Below are 10,017 nucleotides of genomic sequence, written 5' to 3'. Positions count from 1 at the left end.
AATACACATTGCTGTTTCCAAATGTAAGTCAGTATCACACTACCTCCATTCTGCCTACCTTGTTACCAGAGGTTTGCTTCCAGGGCTACTCAGGAATAGTGTGGCTTGTTGTCATCCTATAACTGTCTCTAATATTAACCTAGGTGTGATTAAAAACTTTCTTATCAAGTCTTTAATAACAAAGAGACGTGGTGAGCTTCTAGTGTCCGCCAGACATTCCTTTGGGACATTGACTTTGAAGGTGGGAGGGAGATGGGAGTAATCAGAGTGTGCAGTGCATTTGTGCAAACTGTCAAAGAATAAATTTAATATGGGAATTTAAATAAGAAAAATAAATACAAAAGAATGTGATTAAGGAGTTGTACTGAAAAACAACACTTGTTTTCTTTTTGTGAAGTCATTATTTAAAATGAGGCTCTTGGTCTATATTAGCAGAATGCTGGGATAGCAATTTGTACATTTGTATATTTGACCAATTTCCATTGCTTTACCTTCAAAGGGTGGCTCATAATACTGAAAGGTAAAACTCAAGGGATTTATGTAAACTGCTTTACAGAGGGACTGACATGTCAAACTTTGAATGGTAGATATGTTAGCACAACTAGTATTTATCCCCCCCCCTCTCTCTCTCTCTCTCTGTCTCTCTGTCTCTGTCTCTGTCTCTCTCTCTCTCTCTCTCTCTCTCTCTCACACACACACACACACGCACACACACACCATATAGACAGAAAGACAAGGGTCAGTACCCAGAGTCCAAGATGCAAGGTAGGGTGATCTCTAAGAAATCCAAGATCACCTGGGCATTAACCACTAAGTGGGTGCTTCCAACAATCATAATATGCACATTCTTTAAACAAAAAGAATTGTTTATTTAGAAAAATGTACATCAAGAGATTGTTTTTATCTGTGCTATGGTTTTGTCTCTGACAATATTTGCAAAAGGGCTTTCCATTTGTGCCTCTGCAGCCGCAATTATGCTTTTATTGATTTACAGTTTTATTCATGCATGCCAGTACATCTTAAATGGCTCCACATCATGACCAATGAATGGGTTGTCAATCACAGCTGTCAGTCGGGCTCATTGCATCTTTTCAGTCAGAAGGCTCAGAAAATTATGTTTCACTTGTTTCTTAGTTCTATTTTGTACAATACCCCTGTTTGGGGGCCATGATTTCCAGTCTTTATGGGAATACCTTGTCACAGCCCTAACCATCTTTATAACTTAGGGCATCAAATCTATAATGGGCAATATCTTAACTATGGATATCACATCCTGAACCTGCCCCATCACATTTTGCCTCAAGAGGTAGCTAGTATTTTGTGAGCCACTGGAGGAGAATTGTCATAAAAAATTCTCAACAATGTAACAATTCCATTATACATATGATATAACTGTGAAAATTTTCTGATAGGAATTTGGTTCACTTTACATTAGTAATTTCAAATATAGTCATATAGATCTTGTCAAAAGCTCATGGCTTGGGGAGGTCAGAGGCCCTCATGGGAAAACCATATTTGTTTTTTGTTACAAGCACATGTTATGCCTGTCAAATTGCCTTCTAGTTAATGATGATTACATACATAGATTAGTGATGCTGTCAGTCAAAGAAGCTTCTTTTTACAATGGGCAGTGGTAACTTCAGACTCAAACTACTGAAAAAAATAAGTGAATATTGAGCACTCAGCCTTGAATGTGTTATCTAGAATCCAGTGCTCAAGGATTACCATAGTAAAACGGATGAAAGAATGTAGGACACAGAGGATGACATGAGTGTTGGAGAACACTGTGTTCTGGGCATGAATGGTTTTTGTACTGATGAACTCCTGGCAGCTGTGATTACCTTCATAAAACTGGGCCCACCAGTTTCCTGGTATGGCAGATGAAGGGTTCACATGGTTTCCCTGAGGACCCACAGGCAGTTAATAATTTGTGGGGGTGGAGAGACATTTCCTTCAAAGACAAGGCCACTGGTAAGATATTCATGATCCTGTCAATAGCTTCTCATCTTAGCTACTTGGAAAAGAAATAAGAAAACAGGAAGTGAAAGTGGATAATTGAGGAGAAGAATGGAAGGGTGACAAGAGAGGATATTGGGGGTGACTATGAACAAAGTACATTGCATATGTTTTTGAAAATATCAAAACAAAACTTTCTGTTATGTACAATTGATATATGCTAATAAAAGCATAAGAAGTACAGATGGACACTTTACCTAGATCATGAAGAAGGAAAAGAAGCAAAGCAAAAATAACTCTGTTTGTTGGACTTAGGCACATCAGTGTTGTGTGTTCCATTGTATTTACGGCAATAAAATGATTGCAGTTGAGACTATTTGATTCCCAATTACTACAATCACAATATTTAATAAATAATACATCAAAATTAAAAGGGAATTATAAGATTTTTATGCAAGAAACGATGGATATTTTCATTAAAGTAGCTAGCTTCTTTGAAGATTATGTGTATGTAACATATATACAGACATGTTGGGGGTGGGGACAGGTCAGCACTGGGGCAAATCCTGAGCCTACTATACTTAATTAGCAGTGTGTTTTTTAGTAGATAGTTTTTATTTCTGATTTCTAAGAAATGCCATCAGCAGCCGGGCAGTGGTGGTGCACCACTTTAATCCCAGCACTCGGGAGGCAGAGGCAGGTGGATCTTTGTGAGTTCGAGGCCAGGCTGGACCGACAGCCTCCAAAACAATGCAGAGAAACCCTGTCTCGTAAAACCAAAAAAAAAAAAAAAAAAAAAAAAAAGAAAGAAATGCCATCAGCAAGCTAGGTATGGTGACTTATAGCTGTGCTTTTGGTATGAGTCAGGAGGATTGCTGAAGCCTTGAAGCCAAACTAGGCTGTAGAGTGAGACCTTCCATCCACACCACTCCCCCAAAAGAAAACCAAACAACAACAGAAAGAAGTATTTTAGTTATTCAAGAGCACTCTTTCACTCTGAAAAACACCTTTATGAAGCAGAATTCAGATATTTCATCTCCAAAATGAATGGAGCTGTCTGGTAAGTGGCTGTGTGAAAGTAAGTTCAATGCAAAATGATTTCTATCCTATGTACAAATATTACTGTATATGCCACACAGGATTTGAGAATTTTTGTGTTTTCATATACTTATACTACAGTTGATTTCCCCCTCAAAATAACAATCTGTAACAAGTGTAGATGCAGGGGAATGAGATCTCATTTACCCCTAGCTAGCCTTGAACTAGCTATATATTTGATTATGATCTCCAAACTTCTGATCCTTTGCCTGGCTGCGGGGATCATAGTCATATAGCATCATGTCTAACTTTTTATATTTTAGGGGACAGAACCCAGAATTTTGTGCATCCTAGATAAGTAGTCTACCAACTTTGCCACATCTGCAGTTCCCCCCAGATGTGAATACTTCAAATAATAAACACTTTTTATTCTAAAGCACACTACCAAGACAATACTACCATTTAGAAGAAAATCTGTTTTGTTCAAATAAATATAAAATATCTGGTAATTTTTCTCACCTAAGATTACAATTCTAGTAACATTCAAATTAGTATTTATGTATTACGCATTTGTGTGTGTGTGTGTGTGTGTGTGTGTGTGTGTGTGTGTGTGTGTGTGTCTGGGTATGTTCACCATATGTGTGCATGTGCCTTGCCCAGAGAGGTCAAAAGAATGCATAGGATCACCTGAATCAGAGTTAGAAGCAGTTGTGAGATACCACATGAGTATTAGTAAACAAACCAGTGTCCACAGTAAGAGCAATGAGCCATTTTAATCACCAAGCCATTTTTCCAGGACCAATAATCTGTATTTCTGTGTCCCCAAGTAAAGCAACTAAAACCAATACACAAATAAAAATCTTCTGACAGGAGTCTGCATGTGCTGTCTGTGTACAACATGATCTTTGAGCTATTTGATTTATATTATCACTGATAAAATCAATATCATTGATCAGGTCGCAAAGGCAGCTATAGCAAATGAACAGAGGTATGACTTTGGCTATGTAGTCATGAATGAGGTATGACTTATGGGTACTCTTTTGATTTTAGTTATATAGTCATGAAGAGTGCATGACTTATGGGCACTCTGAATGTGGGTGACAGTTGTGTGGCTTGGGCAATGTGTGAGACCGCCGGCAACGGGATCAGGATTTATACCTAGTCTTGAACTGGCTTTTGGAGCCAATTCTCTTTGGAGATATGGGGTGGGGAGTGGTCCCATCTCAAACAAATGTGCCAGACTTTGTCGACTCCCCATAGGAAGCCTTACCCTCACTGAGCAATGATTAGGATGGAGAGGGAGAAGGGTGGGGAGAGCAGGCAGGAGGGGAGGTAGTGGGAACTGGGATTGGTATGTAAAATAAGAAAAGATTATTTTAAAATACAAAATAATCATTCCTTAAAAACAAAAAAGAATGCACGACTTAAAATTGGTCAGCTTCTCCTGACCCACCCACCATACAAACACTTAACTTACCAATTAGAAAATTTAAGAAAAGACATAGGGGTCTAGAGAGATGGATTAGAGCAGCAGTACTCGACCTGCAGGTCAAGACCCCTTTGGGTGTCAAACGACCTTGCCACAGGGGTTGCCTAAGACAATTGGAAAAACACAGAGATTGTGTTATGACTCACAACAGTAGCAAAACTACAGTTATGAAGTAGCAATGAAAATAATTTTACGGCTGGGGGTCACCACAATGTGAGGAACTGTGTTAAAGGGTCAAAGCATCAGGAAGCCTGAGAACCACTGGCTGAGAGGTTAAGGGCATGCACTACTTTCAGAGGATTAGAGTTGGGTCCAAATATCACTGCAGGTGGCTTAACTCCAGCTCCAAATGACTCAGAACCCTCTTCTGGCCTGTGTGAGCACCCAAATATATATGCTATACATCCACACATGATACATAAAAACTTTTATAATCTTTAAAAAACAAAGTGGAAATTGCAATTAGTATCGTAGCACAATTCAGTTACAACTTCCATCTACAAATGCATGTATGTCCCCCTAAACTGGAATTCTGACATGCTAAACAGAGTAATCACCTAGACTTTCTTCCTCTGATTAATTAAAGGAGCTAACATCTTAAGTATCAATGTTCAGTTTCTGTGTCTTACATCTATAGCCCTTAAAATGTCAATAAATATGATACAGCAAAACAAAAACAAAACACCAAACCCCTAAAGCTGCAAATTGTTTTGCAGAGCAAATGAATATATATGGCTTCCATACTTAAAATAGTTTTAAAATTAATAGCTATATTATGTACAATATGTAGGTAAAAGTATATATTCCCAATAAAGTTTATTTGCTTCAGAGCTAGTTAGAGTCTATAATACTTTTCTATTTGTGTTCTAGTGCAGGCAGAGTTTTTCTCTCCTGACATTCTGTCCTGCCAGCTGGCTCCCACATAACCACACAGAGACTTATTATTAATTATATGTGCTCAGTCAATAGCTTAGGTTTGTTATTAACTAGCTCTTACATCTTAAATTAACCACATTTCTTACCTATGTTCTACCACGTGGCAGTACCTTTCTTCAACACAGCAGTTTCATCTCCTCATTCCTCTGCATCAGTTCTGCGACTCCTGAGACTCCACCCTTCTTCCTTGCATTCTCTTGCTCTCTTTTTGTCCTGCCTAACCTCTACCTGCTTAGCTATTGGCCAGTGAGCTCTTTATTAAACCAATCAAAAGTGCCTTGGCAAAGATACATATTCACAATGTAAAAAAGGTTATTCTATAACGCTCTATTTTGATAATTTCTTATCCAACAGAGCCTCATTGTCTAGAATACTTAGAGTACTCAGGAATTCTTTGGAATACAACATAATAAGAAGGCTAACTACAATCATTGTTAATAAACAGTGGAACTTCACAGGGCAAAGAAAATCATAAATCAAGGCAAGCTTAAAACACATTGGTGGGTACCCCAGAGAAGCAAGAACGCTGAGATGGGGAAACTTTTCTGTGTCCAAAATTACATGTCATGGTCATAAGTCCTGATATATTAGTTTATATTTCATTAAATGGGGTTATAGATGGGGCAGTACTTTAGAAAAAGTTATACAATGGTTTCATTTAGGACACAAAAGAAAGATCTTTAAGACCTGACTGAGGGAAGAAGCAGAGAAGAGAAAGAGGGAAGAAAATTACATGTCATGGTCATAAGTCCTGATATATTAATTTATATTTCATTAAATGGGGTTATAGATGGGGCAGTACTTTAGAAAAAGTTATACAATGGTTTCATTTAGGACACAAAAGAAAGATCTTTAAGACCTGACTGAGGGAAGAAGCAGAGAAGAGAAAGAGGGAAGAAAAGAGAGAAAGGGAGGCAGGGCAGGAAGAGAAAGAAATATTCTTTTCAAATGAAATAGTTTTGCCTTTAAAGTTCTATTCTGTATTAAGGCTGGGCAAGACAACCCAGTATGGGAAATAGATTCCAAAAAGCCAGCTTAAGCCTTAGGGACAGACCCTGATCCCACTGGTAGAAGTCCAACAAATAGACTAAGCTACACAACTGTCCCACATATGTAGAGGGCTCAGGTTAGTTCCATGCAGGCTCCCTAGCTGTCGGTCTAGAGTCTGTCAGCACCTCTGAGCCCATGTTAGCTGTTTCTGTGGGTTCCTTTGTGATGACCTCGACCCCTCTGGCTTGTTCAGTCCTTCCTCCCTCTCTTCAACAGGATTCCTGGAGCTCTGCCCAGTGCTTGGCTGTGGATCTCTGCATTTGTTTCTACCAGTTACTGAATGAAGGCTCTCTGATGACAATTAGGGTAGTCACCAATCTGATTACAGGAGATGGCCTGTTCAGGCACCCTCTCCATTATTATTAGGAGTCTTAGCTAGCCAAGTTGATATGCCATGCCTTGTTGACAGTCATGGGAGGCCTTCCTGTTTCTGAACGGAAACAGAAGAGAAGTGAATGGGAGGCATAGAGGGAAATCAACGAGAGAGAACGGGGGGGGGATGATGGAGGGGAAACTGCTGTTAGATCGTAAAATAAAAAAATTACTACTACTAATAACCAGAACCTTGATTTCACTTAAAATATGGAACAAAATCATGTGATTATATTGTTTTCTGTGAGATATTATAGACTCCTATCTGGAAATAATTTTCTATACATTAAAAGTAGAAAATTAAGGTAAAAAAAACCCCTTACCTCTACAAGATAAATAAATCAAATTCTATTCTTTTTCTATAGTTTTAACTTTGTTAATTTAGCTTCCTTTCTGTATCACGAAGATATGCCTTCTTTTTTCTATTTGCAGGAGTAATTGACCTTTCTTTTTATTTCCAATCATGACAAACAGCAGGGACAGAAGTAACAATGGGACCCTGACTGGTGTGAATATTGCCTGACTCCAGGGTCTGTCCACCCTAACAGTAAAGGTTGGGTCACAGTGACTGCATGGACTAAGAAAGGCAAAACACAGTTAAGGAAGTTATTTACAAGGCAAAAAATCTTATTATGAAAAGGAAAGAGAAGCAAGAAAAATGAATTAAATTTCCCAATTATAGATTCTCAGCCAATTTCTAAAATCTCTTGTCAAGTTTATAAATGAAATTGTTAAGTGTTTGCTAAGAGTGGCAAACAAGTAGGCCAAGACTCAGAATAATAATCTTTTATTGAAAGAAAAAACAAGAAAAAATCTTCTTATGATAACAAGTCTGGGGCATGAAAACAAGTCCCTATTTCTTTGAAACTGTAAGTACATTTTAGTAAGTTTATTCCTCCATTCATAGTTTCCTGACAGTGTTGTTCTATAAGGAGTCTTTGGCCTTGTTGTATGAATGTGCATCCTTTGGGTACATACCCAAGAGTGGAATTGCTGCATTTTGAGGTAGACTGATTCACAATTTCCTGAGAAACAGACATACTGACTTCCAATGTGGCTGCACAAGTTTGCACTCCCACTGGTAATGGAGGAATGTTCCCCTTTCTCTACATTCTCTCTAGCATAAACTGTCATTGGTGTTTTCAACTATGTTCATAGCAGTGGTGTTTGTAATAGCCAGAACCTGGAAGCAACCTAGATGGCCCTCCAACTGAAGATTTGATGTAGAAAATGGGGTACATTTACACAATGGAGTATTACTCAATGGGAAGGAGGGGCAATGAAATCTTGAAATTCACAGGCAAACGGGTGGAACTGGAAGGAACCATCCTGAGTGAGGTAACACAGTCACAGAAAGACAAGCATGACATGTACTCATTCATATATGGATATTAGACAAAGAGCAAAGAACTACCAGCCTACAAATCACACCTCCAGAGAAGCTAGGAAACAAGGAGGACCCTAGGAGAGACGTACTTGGACTCCCGGAGAAGGGGAAAGGGACAAGTGCACCTGAGCAAACTGGGAGCATGGGAGACAGTGGGAGGAGAGGTAGGAAAAGAGAAGGGGAGAAGAGGAAGGGGGAGGAGAACATGAAGGATCAGGAAGACTGAGTCAGAGGAAGAATAGAGGAGAGCAAGAAAAGAGATACCTTAATAGAGGGATCCATTATAGGTTTAAAGAGAAATCTGGCACTAAGGAAATGTTCAGAGATCCACAAGGATGACCTCAACTAAGAACATAAGCAATAGTGGAGAGGCTACCTTAAATGCCCTTTCCCTATAATGAGACTGATGATTACCTTAAATGCCATCCTAGAGGCTTCATCCAGTAACTGATGGAAGCAGAAGCAGGCACCCACAGCTAATAACTGAGCCATACTCCTGGAACACAGTTGTAGAGTGGGAGGAGTGATTAGCAAAGGGGTCAAGACCATGCTGGAGAAACCCACAAAAACAGCTGACCTGGCCAAGTGAGAGCACATGGACCCCAGTCATAAATCTGGGGAACCAGTATTGGACTGAACAAAGCCCTCTGAATGTGGGTGCCAGTTAGGAGGCTTGGGAAGTCTATGGGACCTCTGACAGTGGAACCAGTATTTATCCCTAGTGCACAAATGGACATTGGGAGCCCATTTCCCATGGAGGGTTACTCTCTCAGCCAACATACATGGAGGAGGGCCTAGGCCCTCTCCCAAATGATGCAACAGACTTTGATGATCCCCCATGGAAGGTCTTACCCTCCCTGGGGAGTTGATGGGCGGTTTGGTGGGGGACTTGGGAAGATGGGAGGAATTGGGAACTGGGATTGATATGTGAAATAAGATTGTTTCTAAATTAAATAAATTTTAAAAAGTGGTCTTTGGCCTTAGTGAATAGTGTTACTGGTGTATATTTATATCCATGTGAGTTTTGCATTACCTGTTTCAAGAAGAAATGGAATCTATTAATTATTTAGACATTTAAATAATTCCAGACACAGTCATAAAATATGTCAGAGTTAGGGATCCAACACTTCTTTGCAGTTCAAACTTTGACAGTATTTGCCTAGGGCTCATTTGTACTCATTTACTAGGAAAATACTGTAGCTTTACCCAAAACACAACATTTCTTCCCTGTTTGGAGTGGAGTTGTTTGCTCATATCTCTAAGTACATAGTCCCTTCAGTAGAAAAGAATGTGGATTGTATCAGTGGGGCAGAAATATTCACAATGTAACTGAAAGAGACTTGTAACTGGTCAATGTGGAGAGGAAAAATGGCTGTGGAGTACTCAGACCTAAATGGGAAATCTATATCTGCCCCCGTCCCATCCAATTTCAGGAAACATCATGGAAGAAGTAGACAAAGTAGAAATAAAGTAAGTGTTAGTACTCAGGAATCTGTACTGGCCTGCCCTTGGGGTTCTGACAGGATATGTCCTCAGCTGCAGCCACTAAGAGCATATTCACTATGCTTCTATTTAAAAGGGCCTTGTCCACCTCTCCTCTCTGTCTCTCTCTGTCTCTCTGTCTCTCTGTCTCTCTCTCTCTCTCTCTCTCTCTCTCTGTCTCTCTCTCTCTCTCTCTGCTTCTCTACCTGTCTCTCACTCTCTCTTCTCTTTAGCTGATTCTTGAGACCAGGACTCCCCTCACCCCCTTTCCCCTTCATTTTCCTCCAGTAAAAAAACCCTCCATCCA

This window comes from Mesocricetus auratus, unplaced genomic scaffold (assembly GCF_017639785.1).
Source record: "Mesocricetus auratus isolate SY011 unplaced genomic scaffold, BCM_Maur_2.0 Super-Scaffold_100010, whole genome shotgun sequence".
NCBI lineage: Eukaryota > Metazoa > Chordata > Mammalia > Rodentia > Cricetidae > Mesocricetus > Mesocricetus auratus.
The sequence above is the reverse complement of the archived record's forward strand: the minus strand, read 5'-3'. Positions refer to the sequence as shown.